Consider the following 23,701-nt stretch of genomic DNA (forward strand, 5'->3'; position numbering starts at 1 on the left):
AATGCGGTATAGGAGAAACAAGGTACATTTAAAAAAAAGGTATATTATAAAAATAAAAAAGTACATTTAAAAAAAAAGGTACATTATAAAAATAAAAAAGTACATTTAAAAAAAAGGCACATAGTTTTGTATTACATTTTAAGAACGTACATACGCTATCATAGACCGTATCACATGTTTCGGTACATTTGATTCGATAAGAATTTTGAATTTGTTCAATTCGGCTTTAACATCAATTGGAATATTATTGCGTATATGTACAATAATCAAATCATGGAACAATGTCATCAGAGTAAACAGGTGTGCGACAGATATTTCACTCCATTCGTTGATAACGAGTTTCAATTTGTTAAAGACTTCTTCTAAATTTGATAAAATACACACTAGATTAGTCCAAGTAATTTCTAAAACATTTTGGGATATATGTCTTATTTTTTCCATAATATCCACCAATTTCTGGACAGAAGCGTCGTTATTAGTGTCACGCTGTACAATTACTCGTTCCAAATCCTCAGTCCAATTTTGCAAATCGTTTCTTCTCAAAGAATTACCCATTTCTCTCAACCTCGTGTCTATGAAACACAAATTCAATCGCAGAATCAGAAATTTGGGCAAACTGTTTGTAATCAATAATACAGCTTTCTAGTTTCCCGAAGATGTCTTCTTCATAGGACAGATCTAACAAAATGACATTGATGATTTTTTTAACATCTATTTGTGGTAACTGAATATCGAGGTGCGTCAGCATTCTGTAAATAGCAGAAAAGAACTGTCTATTACATACTGATTTCATGATCTTATGGAAATTTTCGAACATATAATAATTTTCATGTTTTATGTACAGACATGTATGTCTCATCTGAGAAAGATCATCCAATTCACAAGCCAAACAATCACTTGCGGTATGTTTAAGCAGATCTTTGTGTAGTAAGAGAACTACGAACAATTTGATTCTTACATATTCAATTGGCGACATCCAGGGTAGCGCATTTTCGATTTCAAAACTGACGCTGGTTGATGACGAGGTGGATGGCAACGTTGAAGCCGCGGATGATTTCTTGCTCGTCACCGACCTGGATGTTGATTTGTCGGGGTCGCTGTTCAATACTGCCCCCTTTGGTGAATTCTCGCAGTCGCTGTTCATTACTGGTCCTTCTGTTGAGGCGAGATCTGGAGGTGAAGGCTGTTTTGCAGACAGGGAGACATTATCTGCTTCAAATGGTGGAATTGCCAGCTCGGGATACCATAGCTCCGATTCCACCGGGTTGTCCAGCGTGGTGAAAGACTGTCGTCTGGCCTCCTTTGCGTGCCAGGTAGCCGGTTCCTTCAACAGACGTGTGAATCGCCGATCTGTTTTTCCCTCTTCGTCTTCTTCATCCGATGAAATTATGATGATCGATTCGGCGTATAGCAACGGTGCGAATTCTTTCAAACATTCTCGACCGCAGTCATCTTTTGCAGAATCAGGATGCCGGGTCCCCGGATACGTGACGGTGCGTTCAGGGCAAATCGGTGTGGAAGTCTGCATGTCGATGTCAGCTTCGTCAGAAGCACAGCCGTGGGGTAACGGCGGTGAGGATGCAGGTGAACACAAATTAATTACCTCTTCGTGGTGATGTTGTAGGCCTTTCAGAATCTTTTGTTTCGGTTCCTTGTCTGCATCTTGGAAGGTAGGCAGAAGATTTTTGGCGCATCGTTTGTCAGACATTTTTTTTGTCTTGAGCAGTGAGATGTTTCTTGGCGAGATTCTTTGAGGTTTGAAGGTTTGGGGGGAGCTTTTTTTCTTATACAGAGCAGTTGTAAACGGTCCACGCCCTCCTCCTCCTCCTGGAGATTTAGGGGTGTGCTTGGAGTCTGGAGTAGGCGGTAGGAGATTTAGGGGTGTGCTTGGAGTCTGGAGTAGGCGGTACTTTGATTGTAGGGGGATGTAAAAATTAGAACGTATTGAAATGTTATTCAAATATTAATTTTTTTCTGACCCCCGCAATCGTGATCCACATTCTACTACACAAATACTGCTCCGTTATCATGGCAGTTAAGGGGTTAATTCTCCTCTGCCACTCTGATAAAGGGACTTGTAGAATCGTCTGAAGTACACCACACTCACTGTTGAAAACCTGAAGGCTAAGTAAAGCATCACATATTTCCCCGTCTTCCTCCTCCTCCTCCTCGGATAGCTGAGGTGAAACTTTGAGGCGGAAAAACCAACGGCCATTCGGTCCTAGTCTCGAAATCCAAGTTAGTGTGAGCTCCCCCTTCAGCCCCGTTTCTCCAACAAATTGGGGAAGGAGCTTTGGAAACAATTGACTGACGATGGCCCAGTCATTCGAGTTGAGGGATCCAAATCCGTGGGGCATAGTATATTTGCCATCCTCTTGCATGAAAAAGACCAGCTCGCCGATTCCGTGAAAATAATGATAACCCCAGGAAAAAGTAGGAGTTAAAGGCCATTTATTCTCAAGCTCCGTCATATTTAGAGGACTCTGTTGCAATCTTCTGACAAACATATGCTTCTTCCTAGGGGCCTGTAAAAGGCCATCTGCACCCAAGGGTGAGATGTGGACCGTCACAGGTGTTTCGCAAATCATACTTCTCAGTAGAAGGTTCAAAAATCAAGATACACAACCTCCACTCCCCAGACTCTATATACCCAACATTGCCGATCCCACCCACTTTTTGCCTTTCACCGTCACGTGTTATATTTGTGTTATATTTTCAAAGATCTTGTTTGAACATTTTTTAACTCCATTTTCTCCTCCATACACAAAATTGGACTGAGGACCAGCTAATTTCATCCCTCGGAAGGTAAGATTCATTTTTTTCACCTCATACTATTATTAAAAAGCTTTTTTAAACTGAAACATAGCACCAAAAATAATTTAACTCAGCCACACACACACACATCCCACAGATACACGCGGCGAGGTCATAAAGCAGGGTCATACACCCCCCCAACAATCTTAAGACCCAAAACATGTACAGACATATTCCCACCATCAAATAATTTAACTCAGCCACATACACACACATACAACCCAGATACAGACACACGCCGTAAAGAGCCGCGCAAGGTGAGAAGGTCAGACACCCCCAACAATCTTAAGACCCTAAACATCTACAGACATATTCCCACCACCAAAAAATAAACAAAACAAGATTTACAGATGATCTAACACATATGTTCAGACTTACCACCATCCAAAAAACAAAACAAAACAAGATTTACACTCATCCTGAGATAAATAAACTTACACACCTTACCACTCCTATCTCAGGATGAAAGTGAATGAAACACTTAAACACCCCCTACAGGACGAGGGAGGAAGCAGCAGCTCATAACATTTTTGACTTTCAACCACACACACACACCACTCATACCAAACTCAAACCCTAACCCTAACCCATAATTCAACATTTTAAATAAATAACAACCTAACCCTATAACCTATGACCTCCCTATGACCTCCATAAACTCTATGACCTCAATAACTCTTTTTAAAAAAAAAAAAAAAAAAAAAAAAAAAAAAATATTTAATACTTTTTTATTAAGGTCATAAATCAATACTCCATCAAACTTTGTCATAATATCCACCTACCATTCTCTTACATGAAGAAATAACCAATTTCATCGTTTGGTTTATGTTTTACACGCGTTTTAAATTTTATTGCCGAAATCGCTTTTTCTCGCCGAGATAAGCACGTTTTCTGAAATGCCGCTCTCCCGTCACTCTGGTTAAAGTGTTATGAAAAAAAAAGGCTGTTGGGGGCTAGGGAGTATCGAGTTGATCATTATACATGAAGAAATAACCAATTTCATCGTTTGGTTTATGTTTTACACGCGTTTTAAAGTTTATTGCCGAAATCGCTTTTTCTCGCCGAGATAAGCACGTTTTCTGAAATGCCGCTCTCCCGTCACTCTGGTTAAAGTGTCATGAAAAAAAAGGCTGTTGGGGGCTAGGGAGTATCGAGTTGATCATTATACATGAAGAAATAACCAATTTCATCGTTTGGTTTATGTTTTACACGCGTTTTAAATTTTATTGCCGAAATCGCTTTTTCTCGCCGAGATAAGCACGTTTTCTGAAATGCCGCTCTCCTGTCACTCTGGTTAAAGTGTTATGAAAAAAAAGGCTGTGGGGGGCTAGGGAGTATCGAGTTGATCATTATACATGAAGAAATAACCAATTTCATCGTTTGGTTTATGTTTTACACGCGTTTTAAATGTTATTGCCGAAATCGCTTTTTCTCGCCGAGATAAGCACGTTTTCTGAAATGCCGCTCTCCCGTCACTCTGGTTAAAGTGTTGTGAAAAAAAAGGCTGTTGGGGGCTAGGGAGTATCGAGTTGATCATTATACATGAAGAAATAACCAATTTCATCGTTTGGTTTATGTTTTACACGCGTTTTAAATTTTATTGCCGAAATCGCTTTTTCTCGCCGAGATAAGCACGTTTTCTGAAATGCCGCTCTCCCGTCACTCTGGTTAAAGTGTTATGAAAAAAAAGGCTGTTGGGGGCTAGGGAGTATCGAGTTGATCATTATACATGAAGAAATAACCAATTTCATCGTTTGGTTTATGTTTTACACGCGTTTTAAATTTTATTGCCGAAATCGCTTTTTCTCGCCGAGATAAGCACGTTTTCTGAAATGCCGCTCTCCCGTCACTCTGGTTAAAGTGTTATGAAAAAAAAGGCTGTTGGGGGCTAGGGAGTATCGAGTTGATCATTATACATGAAGAAATAACCAATTTCATCGTTTGGTTTATGTTTTACACGCGTTTTAAATTTTATTGCCGAAATCGCTTTTTCTCGCCGAGATAAGCACGTTTTCTGAAATGCCGCTCTCCCGTCACTCTAGTTAAAGTCTTATGAAAAAAAAGGCTGTTGGGGGCCAGGGAGTATTGAGTTGATCATTATACATGAAGAAATAACCAATTTCATCGTTTGGTTTATGTTTTACACGCGTTTTAAATTTTATTGGCGAAATCGCTTTTTCTCGCCGAGATAAGCACGTTTTCTGAAATGCCGCTCTCCCGTCACTCTGGTTAAAGTGTTATGAAAAAAAAGGCTGTTGGGGGCTAGGGAGTATCGAGTTGATCATTATACATGAAGAAATAACCAATTTCATCGTTTGGTTTATGTTTTACACGCGTTTTAAATTTTATTGCCGAAATCGCTTTTTCTCGCCGAGATAAGCACGTTTTCTGAAATGCCGCTCTCCCGTCACTCTGGTTAAAGTGTTATGAAAAAAAAGGCTGTTGGGGGCTAGGGAGTATCGAGTTGATCATTATACATGAAGAAATAACCAATTTCATCGTTTGGTTTATGTTTTACACGCGTTTTAAATTTTATTGCCGAAATCGCTTTTTCTGGCCGAGATAAGCACGTTTTCTGAAATGCCGCTCTCCCGTCACTCTGGTTAAAGTGTTATGAAAAAAAAGGCTGTTGGGGGCTAGGGAGTATCGAGTTGATCATTATACATGAAGAAATAACCAATTTCATCGTTTGGTTTATGTTTTACACGCGTTTTAAATTTTATTGCCGAAATCGCTTTTTCTCGCCGAGATAAGCACGTTTTCTGAAATGCCGCTCTCCCGTCACTCTGGTTAAAGTGTTATGAAAAAAAAGGCTGTTGGGGGCTAGGGAGTATCGAGTTGATCATTATACATGAAGAAATAACCAATTTCATCGTTTGGTTTATGTTTTACACGCGTTTTAAATTTTATTGCCGAAATCGCTTTTTCTCGCCGAGATAAGCACGTTTTCTGAAATGCCACTCTCCCGTCACTCTGGTTAAAGTGTTATGAAAGAAAAGGCTGTTGGGGGCTAGGGAGTATCGAGTTGATCATTATACATGAAGAAATAACCAATTTCATCGTTTGGTTTATGTTTTACACGCGTTTTAAATTTTATTGCCGAAATCGCTTTTTCTCGCCGAGATAAGCACGTTTTCTGAAATGCCGCTCTCCCGTCACTCTGGTTAATGTGTTATAAAAAAAAAAGGGCTGTTGGGGGCTAGGGAGTATCGAGTTGATCATTATACATGAAGAAATAACCAATTTCAACGTTTGGTTTATGTTTTACACGCGTTTTAAATTTTATTGCCGAAATCACTTTTTCTCGCCGAGATAAGCACGTTTTCTGAAATGCCGCTCTCCCGTCACTCTGGTTAAAGTGTTATAAAAAAAAAAGGCTGTTGGGGGCTAGGGAGTATCGAGTTGATCATTATACATGAAGAAATAACCAATTTGATCGTTTGGTTTATGTTTTACACGCGTTTTAAATTTTATTGCCGAAATCGCTTTTTCTCGCCAAGATAAGCACGTTTTCTTAAATGTCGCTCTCCCGTCATTCTAGTTTATTTGTTATAAAAAAAAAAAGGGCTGTTGGGGGCTAGGGAGTATCAAGTTGATCTGCTTAGCCGGGGTCCTGGAAGCCTAACCCGGCGTGATCTTGTGCAAAAAGCCGCTCCCGAGCTCCAGCTGGAAGTGTAAAAAGAACCGGGGCTGGATAAAAAAAAGAACCGGGCAGCCCGGTGGAATTGCTTAGCCGGGGTCCTGGAAGCCTAACCTGGCGTGATCTTGCCCAAAAAGCCGCTGCTGAGCTCCAGCTGGAAGTGTAAAAAGAACCGGGCTGGTTAAAAAAAAGAACCGGGCGACCCGGTAAAATTGCTTAGCCGGGGCTCTGGAAGCCTAACACGTCGTGATCTTGTCCAAAAAGCCGCTCGTGAGCTCCAGCTGGAAGTGTAAAAAGAACCGGGCTGGTTAAAAAAAAGAACCGGGCGGGCCGGTAAAATTGCTTAGCTGGGGCTCTGGAAGCCTAACCCGGCGTGATCTTGTCCAAAAAGCCGCTCGTGAGCTCCAGCTGGAAGTGTAAAAAGAACCGGGCTGGTTAAAAAAAGAACCGGGTGGGCCGGTAAAATTGCTTAGCCGGGGTCCTGGAAGCCTAACCCGGCGTGATCTTGCCCGAAAGTCGGCCTCTATACTTCCATATTAGGTACCAGGCGCTCACAGCCAACTTGGCAAAGATTTTCTAAGTGCCCACGGCTCTGCGGGGATTGTGCGTCCGACCCGCGCCGGTTCTCCAGCCGGCCTGAAATAACGCAAAACCAGCCTCTCCCCCTGGAGCTCACAGCCAAAGGCGAAACTTTTCTAAGTGCCTACGGCTCTGCGGGCTTTTGAGTCCGCCCCGCGCCGGTTCGTCGGTCGGCCTCAAAAAGCGAAAAATCAGCCTCTCTCCCTGGAGCTCGACTCGAGTTGATCATTATACATGAAGAAATAACCAATTTCATCGTTTGGTTTATGTTTTACACGCGTTTTAAATTTTATTGCCGAAATCGCTTTTTCTCGCCGAGATAAGCACGTTTTCTGAAATGCCGCTCTCCCGTCACTCTGGTTAAAGTGTTGTGAAAAAAAAGGCTGTTGGGGGCTAGGGAGTATCGAGTTGATCATTATACATGAAGAAATAACCAATTTCATCGTTTGGTTTATGTTTTACACGCGTTTTAAATTTTATTGCCGAAATCGCTTTTTCTCGCTGAGATAAGCACGTTTTCTGAAATGCCGCTCTCCCGTCACTCTGGTTAAAGTGTTATGAAAAAAAAGGCTGTTGGGGGCTAGGGAGTATCGAGTTGATCATTATACATGAAGAAATAACCAATTTCATCGTTTGGTTTATGTTTTACACGCGTTTTAAATTTTATTGCCGAAATCGCTTTTTCTCGCCGAGATAAGCACGTTTTCTGAAATGCCGCTCTCCCATCACTCTGGTTAAAGTGTTATGAAAAAAAAGGCTGTTGGGGGCTAGGGAGTATCGAGTTGATCATTATACATGAAGAAATAACCAATTTCATCGTTTGGTTTATGTTTTACACGCGTTTTAAATTTTATTGCCGAAATCGCTTTTTCTCGCCGAGATAAGCACGTTTTCTGAAATGCCGCTCTCCCGTCACTCTGGTTAAAGTGTTATGAAAAAAAAAGGCTGTTGGGGGCTAGGGAGTATCGAGTTGATCATTATACATGAAGAAATCACCAATTTCATCGTTTGGTTTATGTTTTACACGCGTTTTAAAGTTTATTGCCGAAATCGCTTTTTCTCGCCGAGATAAGCACGTTTTCTGAAATGCCGCTCTCCCGTCACTCTGGTTAAAGTGTCATGAAAAAAAAGGCTGTTGGGGGCTAGGGAGTATCGAGTTGATCATTATACATGAAGAAATAACCAATTTCATCGTTTGGTTTATGTTTTACACGCGTTTTAAATTTTATTGCCGAAATCGCTTTTTTTTTGCCGAGATAAGCACGTTTTCTGAAATTCCGCTCTCCCGTCACTCTGGTTAAAGTGTTATGAAAAAAAAAGGCTGTTGGGGGCTAGGGAGTATCGAGAGAGAATGGTAGGTGGCCCTTATGACAAAGTTTGATGGAGTAGTGATTTATGACCTTAATAAAAAAGTATTAAATTTTTTTTTTTTTTTTTTTTTTTTAAAAGAGTTATGAGGTCATAGAGTTTATAGAGGTCATAGGGAGGTCATAGGTTATAGGGTTAGGTTGTTATTTATTTAAATGTTGAATTGTGGGTTAGGGTTAGGGTTTGAGTTTGGTATGAATGTGTATCTGTGGGATGTGTGTGGTGGGTGTGTGTGGTTGAAAGTCAAAAATGTTATGAGCTGCTGCTTCCTCCCTCGTGCTGTAGGGGGTGTTTAAGTGTTTCATTCACTTTCATCCTGAGATAGGAGTGGTAAGGTGTGTAAGTTTATTTATCTCAGGATGAGTGTAAATCTTGTTTTGTTTTGTTTTTTGGATGGGGGTAAGTCTGAACATGTGTGTTATATCATCTGTAAAACTTGTTTTGTTTATTTTTTGGTGGTGGGAATATGTCTGTAGATGTTTTGGGTCTTAAGATTGTTGGGAGTGTCTGACCTTCTCACCTTGCGCGGCTCTTTACCGCGTGTGTCTGTATCTGGGTTGTATGTGTGTGTATGTGGCTGAGTTAAATTATTTGATGGTGGGAATATGTCTGTACATGTTTTGGATCTTAAGATTGTTGGGGGGTGTATGACCCCGCCGGCGTGTGAGATTTTTTTTTTTTTTTATGACCTCGCCGCGTGTATCTGTGGGATGTGTGTGTGTGTGGATGTCTGTGTGGGCCCCATGCGTTTTTTTTATGACCTCGCCGCGTGTATCTGTATCTGTGGGATGTGTGTGTGTGTGTGGATGTCTGTGTGGGCCCCATGCGTTTTATGAAACATATATATATTTTTGGTGGTATGTTTCAGTTTAAAAAAGCTTTTAATAATAGTATGAGGTGAAAAAAAATGAATCTTACCTTCCGAGGGATGAAATTAGCTGGTCCTCAGTCCAATTTTGTGTATGGAGGAGAAAATGGAGTTAAAAAATGTTCAAACAAGATCTTTGAAAATATAACACAAATATAACACGTGACGATGAAAGGCAAAAAGTGGGTGGGATCGGCAATGTTGGGTATATAGAGTCTGGGGAGTGGAGGTTGTGTATCTTGATTTTTGAACCTTCTACTGAGAAGTATGATTTGCGAAACACCTGTGACGGTCCACGTCTCACCCTTGGGTGCAGATGGCCTTTTACAGGCCCCTAGGAAGAAGCATATGTTTGTCAGAAGATTGCAACAGAGTCCTCTAAATATGACGGAGCTTGAGAATAAATGGCCTTTAACTCCTACTTTTTCCTGGGGTTATCATTATTTTCACGGAATCGGCGAGCTAGTCTTTTTCATGCAAGAGGATGGCAAATATACTATGCCCCACGGATTTGGATCCCTCAACTCGAATGACTGGGCCATCGTCAGTCAATTGTTTCCAAAGCTCCTTCCCCAATTTGTTGGAGAAACGGGGCTGAAGGGGGAGCTCACACTAACTTGGATTTCGAGACTAGGACCGAATGGCCGTTGGTTTTTCCGCCTCAAAGTTTCACCTCAGCTATCCGAGGAGGAGGAGGAGGAAGACGGGGAAATATGTGATGCTTTACTTAGCCTTCAGGTTTTCAATAGTGAATGTGGTGTACTTCAGACGATTCTACAAGTCCCTTTATCAGAGTGGCAGAGGAGAATTAACCCCTTAACTGCCATGATAACGGAGCAGTATTTGTGTAGTAGAATGTGGATCACGATTGTGGGGGTCAGAAAAAAATTAATATTTGAATAACATCTCAATACGTTCTAATTTTTACATCCCCCTACAATCAAAGTACCGCCTACTCCAGACTCCAAGCACACCCCTAAATCTCCAGGAGGAGGAGGGCGTGGACCGTTTACAACTGCTCTGTATAAGAAAAAAAAAAGCTCCCCCCAAACCTTCAAACCTCAAAGAATCTCGCCAAGAAACATCTCGCTGCTCAAGACAAAAAAAGTCTGACAAACGATGCGCCAAAAATCTTCTGCCTACCTTCCAAGATGCAGACAAGGAACCGAAACAAAAGATTCTGAAAGGCCTACAACGTCACCACGAAGAGGTAATTAATTTGTGTTCACCTGCATCCTCACCGCCGTTCCCCCACGGCTGTGCTTCTGATGAAGCTGACATCGACATGCAGACTTCCACACCGATTTGCCCTGAACGCACCGTCACGTATCCGGGGACCCGGCATCCTGATTCTGCAAAAGATGACTGCGGTCGAGAATGTTTGAAAGAATTCGCACCGTTGCTATACGCCGAATCGATCATCATAATTTCATCGGATGAAGAAGACGAAGAGGGAAAAACAGATCGGCGATTCACACGTCTGTTGAAGGAACCGGCTACCTGGCACGCAAAGGAGGCCAGACGACAGTCTTTCACCACGCTGGACAACCCGGTGGAATCGGAGCTATGGTATCCCGAGCTGGCAATTCCACCATTTGAAGCAGATAATGTCTCCCTGTCTGCAAAACAGCCTTCACCTCCAGATCTCGCCTCAACAGAAGGGCCAGTAATGAACAGCGACTGCGAGAATTCACCAAAGGGGCAGTATTGAACAGCGACAAATCAACATCCAGGTCGATGATGAGCAAGAAATCATCATCATCCGCGGCTTCAACGTTGCCATCCACCTCGTCATCAACCAGCGTCAGTTTTGAAATCGAAAACGCGCTACCATGGATGTCGCCACTTGAATATGTAAGAATCAAATTGTTGGTAGTTCTCTTACTACACAAAAATCTGCTTAAACATACCGCAAGTGATTGTTTGGCTTGTGAATTGGATGATCTTTCTCAGATGAGACATACATGTCTGTACATAAAACATGAAAATTATTATATGTTCGAAAATTTCCATAAGATCATGAAATCAGTATGTAATAGACAGTTCTTTTCTGCTATTTACAGAATGCTGACGCACCTCGATATTCAGTTACCACAAATAGACGTTAAACAAATCATCAATGTCATTTTGTTAGATCTGTCCTATGAAGAAGACATCTTCGGGAAACTAGAAAGCTGTATTATTGATTACAAACAGTTTGCCCAAATTTCTGATTCTGTGATTGAATTTGTGTTTCATAGACACGCGGTTGAGAGAAATGGGTAATTCTTTGAGAAGAAACGATTTGCAAAATTGGACTGAGGATTTGGAACGAGTAATTATACAGCGTGACACTAATAACGACGGTTCTGTACAGAAATTGGTGGATATTATGGAAAAAATAAGACATATATCCCAAACTGTTTTAGAAATTACTTGGACTAATCTAGTGTGTATTTTATCAAATTTAGAAGAAGTCTTTAACAAATTGAAACTCGTTATCAACGAATGGAGTGAAATAACTGTCGCACACCTGTTTACTCTGATGACATTGTTCCATGATTTGATTATTGTACATATACGCAATAATATTCCAATTGATATTAAAGCCGAATTGAACAAATTCAAAATTCTTATCGAATCAAATGTACCGAAACATGTGATACGGTCTATGATAGCGTATGTACGTTCTTAAAATGTAATACAAAACTATGTGCCTTTTTTTTAAATGTACTTTTTTATTTTTATAATGTACCTTTTTTTTTAAATGTACCTTGTTTCTCCTATACCGCATTGTTTGATTATATTCTAACCAGAACAAACATTATACGTTTAACACCTGGTTTGTTTTATATATTGTAACCAAAAAAAAAAAGAATTTTAACTGTTTTTCTCCTTTCAATAAACATTTTAAAACCACGAACGGGTTCCATATTTGTCACAACGGTTGCAACAATGGCTGAGGAAAGATGTCTGAAAAAATTGTATTATAATGTTAAAAATCCAGCAAGTTTCGGTGGTGCTCAACGTCTCCACAAGGCGGCTCTCTTGAGCTGTAAAAAAAACCAACCCACTTTGAAGAAAGTGAAATCATTCCTTGCGGGAGAAAATGCATATACATTACACAAACCTGCAAGACTGACTTTCTCATTTTATCAAATTTAGAAGAAGTCTTTAACAAATTGAAACTCGTTATCAACGAATGGAGTGAAATAACTGTCGCACACCTGTTTACTCTGATGACATTGTTCCATGATTTGATTATTGTACATATACGCAATAATATTCCAATTGATATTAAAGCCGAATTGAACAAATTCAAAATTCTTATCGAATCAAATGTACCGAAACATGTGATACGGTCTATGATAGCGTATGTACGTTCTTAAAATGTAATACAAAACTATGTGCCTTTTTTTTAAATGTACTTTTTTATTTTTATAATGTACCTTTTTTTTTAAATGTACCTTGTTTCTCCTATAACGCATTGTTTGATTATATTCTAACCAGAACAAACATTATACGTTTAACACCTGGTTTGTTTTATATATTGTAACCAAAAAAAAAGAATTTTACCTGTTTTTCTCCTTTCAATAAACATTTTAAAACCACGAACGGGTTCCATATTTGTCACAACGGTTGCAACAATGGCTGAGGAAAGATGTCTGAAAAAATTGTATTATAATGTTAAAAATCCAGCAAGTTTCGGTGGTGCTCAACGTCTCCACAAGGCGGCTCTCTTGAGCTGTAAAAAAAACCAACCCACTTTGAAGAAAGTGAAATCATTCCTTGCGGGAGAAAATGCATATACATTACACAAACCTGCAAGACTGACTTTCTCTAGAAATCGACTATATGCACGCCGAGCTAAAAGACAACTACAAGCCGATTTATGTGACATGCAGATTTTGTCATCACATAATGATGGGATGAAATATATTCTCACCGTGATTGACATTTTCTCAAAGAAGGCTTTTGCTCGCGTTCTGAAGGATAAATCAGCTGCCAGTGTGAGCCAAGCATTTGAATCAATTCTGTCAGACAGCGGAATCCCGCTACGTTTGCAGACGGACGCTGGCACAGAATTCTTCAACAAGCAATTCCAGAAATTAATAAAACGTCATAAAATCATCCATTTTTCCACAGCGTCGGATTTGAGGGCGGTACCATCTTTTCATTTACGCCGATGTAATACACTATCAGACTGTTGGCGACGCCCACGCCCCTTTACTAAGGAGCCTGCCTTTAGAAGGGGAATTTGGATCGCTCATAAATAGAAGTTTCAACACGTTATATTATTTAGATGTAAACAAGCGGCACATTGAGCACATCCATATTAGCATTCGCACAGACCAGAATCAACCAATCAATTTCAAATACGGGAAGATCGTTCTAGTTCTACATTTTAGACCGAAACATTAGAAAAATATGAGACTCGAGACACACCTGATCTATATCGATTCGTCAAATATTATGAAAGTCAAATAGGTGGTTCCTATCCTGGTTTCCACGGTGCCCCAGTTCAGTACGGACGTGGGATAGGGTCTATATTCGCGAAGCTATTTCGTTTTGTCGCTCCAATGTTGAAATCAGGTTTCAACCTAGCCAGACCGCATCTGCAAAGTGCCGCGCGGAACATTGCTACGGATGTGGCGGGCCGCGTCATTGAAAAAATAAAACGTAAACCGGAAGCCGCTCAAGGAGGTGCGGGGCTTGTAGTTCTTTCACGTCGTGGCCGAAGACCCTCAGGCCTCAGATTGAGAATAAATAAAAAGACACGCAGTATCAAAAACTTCAAACCAGTCATCAAAAGGCGACCAAGACGTAGGACGGACATATTCTCTTAAAAAAATAAAAATAAAATAAATAAAATGTCGCTTTTACATTTTAATTCCCAAGAATGCAGTCTTAGTGAGCTGGATATTTTTGCTCCACCTCTTACACAATTATCAATAGATCAAACACAGTATGTGGAGATTCCTCCTTTATCGGCAATTACAGATTCGGGCCCGATTGAATTTTTTATCCCCGGAGATGGCTCTAAATATCTCGATCTATCTGATACATTGCTGCATTTACGTTTAAAAGTATTACACAAAGACGGAAGCAATCTAGCAGCGAATGAAGCTGTGGGGATTATTAATTATCCTCTTAATACCATATTTTCACAAGTTGACGTCGTTCTAGGGGACCGTCTTATATCACAATCTAGTGCGACGCACCCCTATAGGGCAATAATTGAGACTTTGTTAAATTTTTCAAGAGATACCCTCCATTCACAATTCTCAGCTGGGATGTTTGTTAAAGATACTAGGGGACGTATGGACTCTATTGCTTTTGAAGGCCCCAATATCAACGATGGACTATGGAAGCGCGCTTTACGACTGGCAGAATCACAAGAGTTCCAAATTATGGGGCCCATACACAGCGATATATTTTTCTGCGAGCGTCATCTACTGAATCACGTGGATCTACGTTTGAAATTATCCAGAGCCAACGATGATCTCTGTCTCATGAGCGCTTCTAACAACGACGTCTGTCTCAAGATTTTAGGGGCAACATTATTTGTGAAAAAAGTAACTGTGTCGCCAGCCGTCGCTATTGGCCACGAGGCAGCGTTACACAAGGGCAATGCCATTTATCCTTTAACGAGAATTTGTCTTAAAACGTTTTCCATTGCTCAGAACTCCAGAGTATGTCATCAGGATAATTTGTTTCTCGGACATATGCCAAAACAAATAGTGTTAGCCCTCGTAAATCATTTGAGTTTTGCTGGGAGAAAAGATTTAAATCCATTTAATTTTATCAACGCCGACATTGAATATCTAAGTCTCTCGCAAGAAGGCCGACAGATTCCGTCCAAAGCTTTTCAACCTTATTTTGGCGGGGGGCTTTCTACACGCGAATACCTTAATCTTTTCACAGCGACGGGGCGTTTTTTGAAGGATTTACCACTCTGTATCGATCAAGATGATTTTAATCAAGGTTACTCGCTTTTTGTCTTCAATCTGAACCCCGGAGATGATTCAGGAGCCATTGCCCCAGTAAACAACGGCGTGCTCAGACTGGATCTACGATTTCGTAATCCGCTTCCGCACACAACAACGTTAATTGTTTACGCCGCTTATGATTCAATTATCGAAATCAACGCCAAGAGAGAGGTGCTGATGGATTATTATTAATATTAAGATGAACGGGCGTGAATTGACCAGTTTCATGAGGCGTCAACATGGGCCTCTCTTTGGAGGCGTTTTTGCAGCAGACGAGTTGCATGACGTCACAGACACACCCCCCAGACACTACATTGTAAACACGCACCCGAGGCATCTGCCGGGGGAACACTGGCTGGGGTTAACGTTAGAAAAAGACGGTTCGGCCACATTCTTTGACCCTTTTGGTTTAGAACCCGACCATATATTTTACCCTAAGAGTATATTGGATTTTCTGAAAAAACATTCTAACCGTATAATTTACCATAACATTCAACTACAACACGAACTGACGAGCACCTGCGGTCATCACTGTGTTTATTATTTAAGTCAACGAAGATGCGGGTTAACTTATCTGGATGTTTTGGATAGCTACACGACAGACCCCCTACACAATGATGCAATGGTTACCTCCTTTGTTCGAAAATCACGTGGGGCTCGGCGAGTGTGCGGGGGTCAGACATCGTGTTCTTTGCATAAGTTTAAAAAATGTCATTGTACGTAGTCACGTTAATGTTTTTTATAAAACTCTTTTTATTCAATAAAACATCTTTAAAAAGAGAGTTACAGAGTCAAGTGTGTTTTTATGCTAACATATACAATATACGTTTTTTTATTTCACCATACATCAAATTTCTCATATTTAATAACTAACCCATTTTTGAGCCATTGCGGCTTGCTTTCTTTTTTTTTTTTTCTTAATGTTTTTTGCGTTTGCATTTTTAGCTTGGGAAACGTCTTCATCTTCAGCTCTAGCGTATTTTAAACGTTTAAAGTCAGAACGTGCCAAAGGGTTGGAAATGCTTGATTCCGGTAAATTAAGACGGGTTAATGTTTCCAAAAATTCACTCCAGCCTAAAGGAGGACCGCCTACTTTCTTACCGCTCACGACGAGCTTTTTTATCAAATCGGTCATATGAGATCCTCTGATAAGATTTCCATTAAATATAAATTCGCCCCGAGGCGTCCATCCTATATCGTTCGATGCTAATTTTCTCAACACGTATGCGGCGTTTCGATGATGTCGTGATCCTATAGCGTCGAGAATCCCTGTCCATTCCTCCGTTTGCACCTGTTGCGTAGTTTTCATCCCCGGCGGGTCCTCGTGCACCTGTTCTCTCGTCTCCATCTCCGTCAGCTCCGTGGCGTTGTTGTTCTGATTGGAAGGGGTGGCGCGTTCTATCTGATCTTGCGATACGTTCAGTGTGATGGGGGCACTCTCCTCATTCTTTTGTCTTAATAATCCTCTGTAACGTTGCATTAGGCTTTGATACATTTTGATTTTTTCGTATTGATTTAAATGTTTATTTTCCAACACCTGTTTCATCTGCCGATCTAAATCCCGTTCAGCTGTATCGAGGATGTTTGGCTGCGCTCGAGTCATCCTGTCTAGTTGGTATGGGGAGACGAGGTACAATTTATTCGGCGTTTTCAAACTCATTTTTATTTATTTATTTATTTATGAGGCCTCCGATGACGCTTCCGAGTACAGGAGCAAAAGCAGCCAGCAACGGGAAAATGAAACCACCTTTTTGAACCAATACAGCTCTTTTCTTCTTTAAAGTATTTTTTTTATCGGCTAGAAATCGAATATTCCTTTTTTGTTTTTTAAGTTTTTTGTATTGTTTCGAATTTAGAGGTATGTGGCCTTTTAGGAGATTTAAAGCAATCTCACATAGCGCTTTTAGTAAACTGGCAGGAGCTCTGAGGAGTAAATGTTTGCGTTCGCCCGGCTTGCAGGTAAAGAGAGTCTTAAGTAACGCCGCATTTCTTTTTAACAGTTTAGACATTGTTTTTATTGCTTAGGAATATAAACAGTAGGCCATTGATTGTGTAGTATGCCTGTGCGCAGTCTGTATTGTTCTGGACACGTAGGCGTCAAATCAACCAGTAAATAGCCGTACGGATCCCTCGTCGCATCTTCAAAACATTCCAGAAAGAACTTCCGGTTGTTGGGGCAGATTTGATTAGCCAGAACAGTTACCTGCAATTTATCGCGTGGATTTTTGAACAAAACTAGATAATTACTGTTTAGGCTTATAGTACGGCTAAATTTACCCTGGTGGAAGATGTTCTGCGTTAACATGATGACGCTTAGATTCATATGATGCCTATATTGTGTAAAAATTCGAACCACTTCCTGATTGTCTGAGGCTTGAAAGATGACATCGTCCAATATCAGCAGATGGTTTTGCTGCGGGGGGAACAACTTTTCATCGTCAAAAGATTCAGGCAATCCTTTGATAAATACAATATTTTTATTCATACTTTTGACTTCATCATACAAAGGTTGGGCCGAAGTATAAACCCATACAATATTATGAGGCTTTTGTCTCATGACATGATCTGTGTGTTCTAAAACATTTTTCACCAGAAAAGTCTTGCCACATCCATTAGGGCCACTAATTATACAGGCAAAAGGTAGTTCTAATCTAGGATCAAATTCAATTTGGTTCAAAGACATTTTTACACATGAAAAACAAAAAAATGTTAAAACCCAAAAGGCAACGTCTGACCTCGCCCGACTAGACGTCTCTTATCGTACACGACCCTCAGTCTCTTATTGAATGAGGCATTCTTTAATCGGAAGCCTTTTTTATCACGTACAATGACGTGTTGCGGGGTAGAGAGCACGTCCGAGCACGCGCCTTGGCTGTTGATGTACCCCTGAACCAGATCAAGCATGCTATCGAAATTGATGTTTTGCCCGCTTTCATGTGTTTGGGTGATACCTTTGACCTTCATCACGACACGTCCACTGTTTCTCAGTTTGTATGCGTAGGTCTTGGGGCCTGCGGAGACAAAATCTACAATGCTGTCGTTGGAAAGCTCGTCTGTCAAATCACCCAGATAGTCTCCCAGAGGGAGAACGCTTTCACCGGGCAAAGCTGTATAGATAATACTGTCCGTATCAGTGTACAAAACCCGGTTCTGTAGCATTTCCAAATAGCCGTACATTTTCAAACGAGCGTACGCCGTTGTAAAACACGCCGCAGCCACATTTGTAGTTTTCGTCAATGGTTTCTCAGTGTTTGTTCGAAAACAATACTGCACCATCGCTCGTTTTTTGTTGAGAAAGTGGATAAATGTCACGTCATACAGACCTGAAAAAAGCAGTTCGAGAAAATCCTTAGTTTTTGTCACAATCTTTGTGCTTGGCATGTTCTCACGCTGCGCCAACTTACCCCAGAGATTGTTCAGACATAGTTTTGAAACTTGCCTTTTTCCAGGATTCACTCTAATTTTGGAAGGATCTAGTTGAATATTTTGATGCGTCTTATAATCCTCGATATACTGGTTTCTATCAGCCTGATTGATGACATGTGCGGGGTACCCTGAAGATTCCTGTTTACCTTTCAAAAAAGTCCTCATATAGTCGGTAAAAATGGCGTCACTCTTTCGACTGTAATGCCATACCTCGGAAATATTCACAACGGTGTAACCGAGGTCGAGAGCCTTGGCGAATTCAGGGGTTGTCCAGACACCCGTTAATGACCTTTGCTCATCAGTGTGCGCACACGCTGTATTTTGATTGTTGGCATCGCCACAGGTGCGACATAATGTGAATAGCAGTTTACCTTTAGGTGATTTGTAGGGCAAAACAGGAAAATATAACCCCCTCGGTGGGTTAACTGTAGCGCTGATGAAGCCGAAATACATCCTAGGGTCCTTGAAGTCATTGTGGAAGATTTCAGGATGATCAATGGGGTAGAGACAGGTGCTATTGATAAATGGATACAGCGACGTGACATCAACATAAAGCACACGTTCGTTAGGTTTTGGGGTATATCTTAAAACAAACGCGTTTGTCCGCCCCCCGAACAAAGCTTGTCTAGGCTTTAGCGGTGATGGGAATTTAGCTTTTTTGATGAATTCGCCCGTCGCCGCGTCTAACTTTTTCATTCGCAACCATTCGTGCTCCCACATAATTACAAGTTGCAAATTCGGTTTAAGACGTAGTTCGCGAATTTTCTTTTGGGTGGCATCGAACCTTTCCTGAAAGGGGCGTTTTGTCGTCGGACATATTTTAGCAAGATCGAAGCATTCTGAACAACCGTGGTGATAGCATCCAAAATATTCATACACTATACGCACACCTCCAACCTCTCTATAACCGTCTACAAAGAAGTTGTCTATTTTGACTTCCCCGCCGTTTAAAGCGTGTCTGATGTGAACATTTTGACTGTGCATGACCCACAGCAAATATTGGATAGCGTCTTGCGAGAAAGCTTTATATTGGTTCGTGTAGTTGTCTGCAGGTGTAATGGCTAGTGTTTGAGGCTTCAGGAATCTTGTGCGGAACACACTCATGCAGGCTGAGGCGATTGTCACAGCGTTGAAGGGGTCACAACCTGTAGCTTCGAAAAACTCGCCCCTGAATGTCTCACCACCCTGGAATAACAAGTTCACGTCATTCTTACAGTAGGCTACAGCCTGCTGGGCAAAATCAAACGACCCCATACTGTTTTTGTCATACCATTCGTAGAACTTTGCACGCTCTGAGGGGGCCAGGCGTTCAACATCGTAAGACGAAGGCTCGGGATAAGACCCTACATAATTCAGATGAGCCAACGAGCTGAATTTGTGTGGAAAGTACCCCTTTGATTTGTCTTCAAACCCTAGGGCCTTTGGGATCGCACTTAGCGCCATGGTCAGAAATGAGAGCGAGTCTATGTATCGCGATTTGAAATCAACATCCACAAAAGAGAGAACCTTACTCCCTTGCATTATAATGTCAAATTTGACACCCAGATCGATCATTCTGTTGAGTAAAATGTAGGAATCAAAACCTCTAGCATTATGTGCTACAAAAGTCGAACCTTTGAAACGAGGGTTTCTGAAAAAACTAACAAAACCGTCGACACAATCGGTACCAAACCAATGCTTCTCCATACTATTCGATTTACAACAAACAAGAAAGGGTTTGAGTGACCCGTCTTCATCTACATAGGTTTCAAAATCGTAGTATATTACATTTCTACAAGGAGGCTGTGCTTTTAGAGGTTGGATGTAACACAGATGAGGATCAAGCATTGTATCTCCCCTCAACTCGTCACCGCACACAGCACATTTTTTAGCGAGGCAATGATGCTTGACACGACTAGCACCTGGTTTCACATAATATTGCAAGCCGCATTGCATGCATTTTTTATATGTGTCACAGTTAGTTTTGAGGATGTCTGACCTTCTCGCCTTGCGCGGCTCTTTATGTTTGATAAAACACTCGTCATTATAACAAGTCTTATTACAATCAGGACAGATTACACGTTTAAAGGGTAGCTGTTTACATCTCGCATCAAGACACACGTGACAGTGCCCCGGGCACCGATGCTGCTCCCAATTCTCGTGACCTTTGAAGCAGTGTCTACAGAAATATGTATGACCTACAAACCCCTCAATGGATTTAACGCCGTAGAAATGATTCTCTAGTAAAAGGATAAACAAAATATCATCGGCTGATTTGGGGTAGCGAGTCTCAAAAAAAGTCATAGGACGGCAGTCGGCTTTTCTGTACATTACAACTATCTTTCTTTTGAGGGCTTTCTCGAATTTGTGTACATCAGCCAGACTTACAGCTGTGTGACAGTTCAAACCTACACTCTCTTGTAAGAGCCGAGCCTGCTGTGTGGCCTGCTTTGTTGTTAGCGAGCTGTTTAGCAGATGTGCTAACGCGAGAGCAAAGCATAGATTGTTGTCTTTGTTAAGAGTCATGTACAAATGTCGTTTTTTTCTCTTTAATATTTCTACATTAGTGGATTGTATCAGTTTGCGACGCATACCTCCACGCAAAGGCTTGAATATTTGTACCACTAATTCTAAACCTTCATCGAGCATAAGTTCTGTGTTAGACTGTGCTAAACGTTCTAGCATACTTTGTACATGCTCCCTCATAGAGTCTATATCAGTCATTTGCTGGTAGGTATGTGCTCTTTCGTCACCACCCCCCACAATCTCAATCTGAATTGCATCCCCCGTTTGTGCAATGTCATCTACCTCCTCCAAAACACCTTCGATGTTATTTTCGATATGCATGTAAAAAGAAGCAAAATCCCTGCTACCCGATTGCATGGGGGGATTTATACGTCTCCGCACTTCAACATTATTGAAATGGGGTCTGTTAACTACAGCCGAGCCACCTTGTTGAACACGGTTTAGAGGCTGAGAGGTAGCAACAGGTTCCGAGCCTGCGGGTTGAACACGACTCAGCGGCTGAGAGGTAGCGTCAGGTTGCTGAAACGCCGTATGTTGAGACGGCGCTATGTCGCCCCCAATTTGATGATCAATTATTACAGCGCAGTTGTTAGGCTGTTGGCGAGTTTGTAGGCACGGCGCTATGTCGCTACCATCAATACACGCCAAGGGTTCAACGCACATGTCATCAATTATTTCATCATTCAACACAGACTGATTATCGTGAGTCGGGTCAGGCGGCTGTACATTTAACTCGTTGATAATGTCAATCAGTTGAGCCGGTATGTTAGGACTGAGACAACGTACACTCTCATACGTGTGGTTATTTAATTCAGTTATCAAGTTTAACATTTGTGAAGAAATGTGTATAGGACTTTGGCTACCATCGTTGACACTTTGATTATTAAGACCCTCTACCACACTTTGTAAATGATTAGGCACATCGGGGCTGAGGGCACTCTGCTCACCCGATACCACCGCATTTACACCCTCTAGAGCAGATAGCAGGTGTGATGTTAATTCTGATATTTGACTCCTATACGCACCATCCGATAACATTTCAATATCGTTGTTAATTGTCAAGATTTGTTGATCTAGTTCAGGGGTATCACAAAATCTCTGCCTTGTACGTGATTCATGATTTGTTTCATCGGTTTCAAAATCTATTTCAACAATGCTTGTTATGACGTCTGCCTCAGTTGGCGTGAGTTTAGGGTCAGACATTGCCTTTTTATTTTAAACTATCGATGTTTCAATTGCAGATGTCAATGTCTGTATTACTTTGAGACAAGAGCGAAGTTGCTGTCTGTAAATACATTCACCGTCACACGCATGAGACCTTGAATCTTTCAGACGCCTCTCTCTCACACGGAAGGATGGGTGGGGGTTGTGTGTGAGCCTGCTCCTTCTTCGACCCCTCCTACTCCGAGTCATCTGACGCCTCGAAGGTTGAGCAGCCTGTGGTTGGCTGTCAATAGCGCCTGAAGTATACAGAAGAAACAATGTTATAACATAAATATATGATAGAAAAAATAATATATATATATATATATATATATATATATATATATATATATAAAACAAAAATCGACATACCTTCAATTTCTTTTAACGATTCGCGAGTTTGGTTCAACTCCTCGTACTTAATATTCGCAAGCTCTGCGTCCGTCACGTGACCCGCTGACACGTCATCCGCTTTTTGAGCAAAGAGCCGATTCTGTCGGTCTTCAAATGCTCTTAAAAGATGCGGAGCTGAGCCCTCGTCAGACGATTCTCCCAACACATCCGACACGTGTGAAGCAGGCTCTTTGTAACCTTCGCGACCTGTGTCACCCAGACCGTTTTTCTGGATGTCTTGCTCCGCTGCACCTACCAGATCTAACATACATACATAAGTTAAACATTTTAAGATCAACGTATTAATATTAACTAACATAAATGAATGTGTGATTCACCGTAATCCGTCTGCGTTAAGTAGACTCCACTGAAGTCATCATTTAACCGCGCTTTTTTTGTTGAGAAAAACAATAACATCACATTTCTGATGGAGAAAATAACAGAATAATGTAAACACATAATAAAACTCACGAGCATTGTGGACGTCCGCATAGACGATAATATCTATGTACAAAAAAAAACATACGTCATAAATACAATCGCATTATAACAGAATAGTTTATTTTTAGGAGAAAAAACAACCTACCTTTCACCATTGCTTTTAAAAGATCCGCAGAGCGTAGAGACCGACTTGAGGTGGTTTGAGCTTTGTAAAGGCCTTTTCTGACTGTTTAAACACTTGCACATCTATATATCCAGATACTTTCCCGCCCTAAAGAACATTCTGACCTGAAGACCCCTCATCATACCCCCACCCCATTTTTAAACTCCATTTTCTCCTCCATACACAAAATTGGACTGAGGACCAGCTAATTTCATCCCTCGGAAGGTAAGATTCATTTTTTCACCTCATACTATTATTAAAAGCTTTTTTAAACTGAAACATACCACCAAAAATATATATATGTTTCATAAAACGCATGGGGCCCACACAAA

General features: G+C 41.1%; 1 long non-coding RNA gene across 1 annotated transcript; it reads right to left on the bottom strand.

Annotated features, from left to right (window-relative positions):
• Positions 1-22,946: 22,946 nt before the first annotated feature.
• On the bottom strand, positions 22,947-23,482 carry LOC147037502 (uncharacterized). Its single transcript, XR_015064474.1, has 4 exons — positions 23,352-23,482; positions 23,237-23,269; positions 23,104-23,154; positions 22,947-23,026 (listed from the first exon to the last, which is right to left on the bottom strand). It is a non-coding gene; the product is annotated as an uncharacterized LOC147037502 (long non-coding RNA).
• Positions 23,483-23,701: the final 219 nt, after the last annotated feature.

This window comes from Syngnathus leptorhynchus, unplaced genomic scaffold, assembly GCF_054491065.1.
Source record: "Syngnathus leptorhynchus isolate UIUO unplaced genomic scaffold, UIUO_Slep HiC_scaffold_167, whole genome shotgun sequence".
Classification (NCBI taxonomy): Eukaryota; Metazoa; Chordata; class Actinopteri; order Syngnathiformes; family Syngnathidae; genus Syngnathus; species Syngnathus leptorhynchus.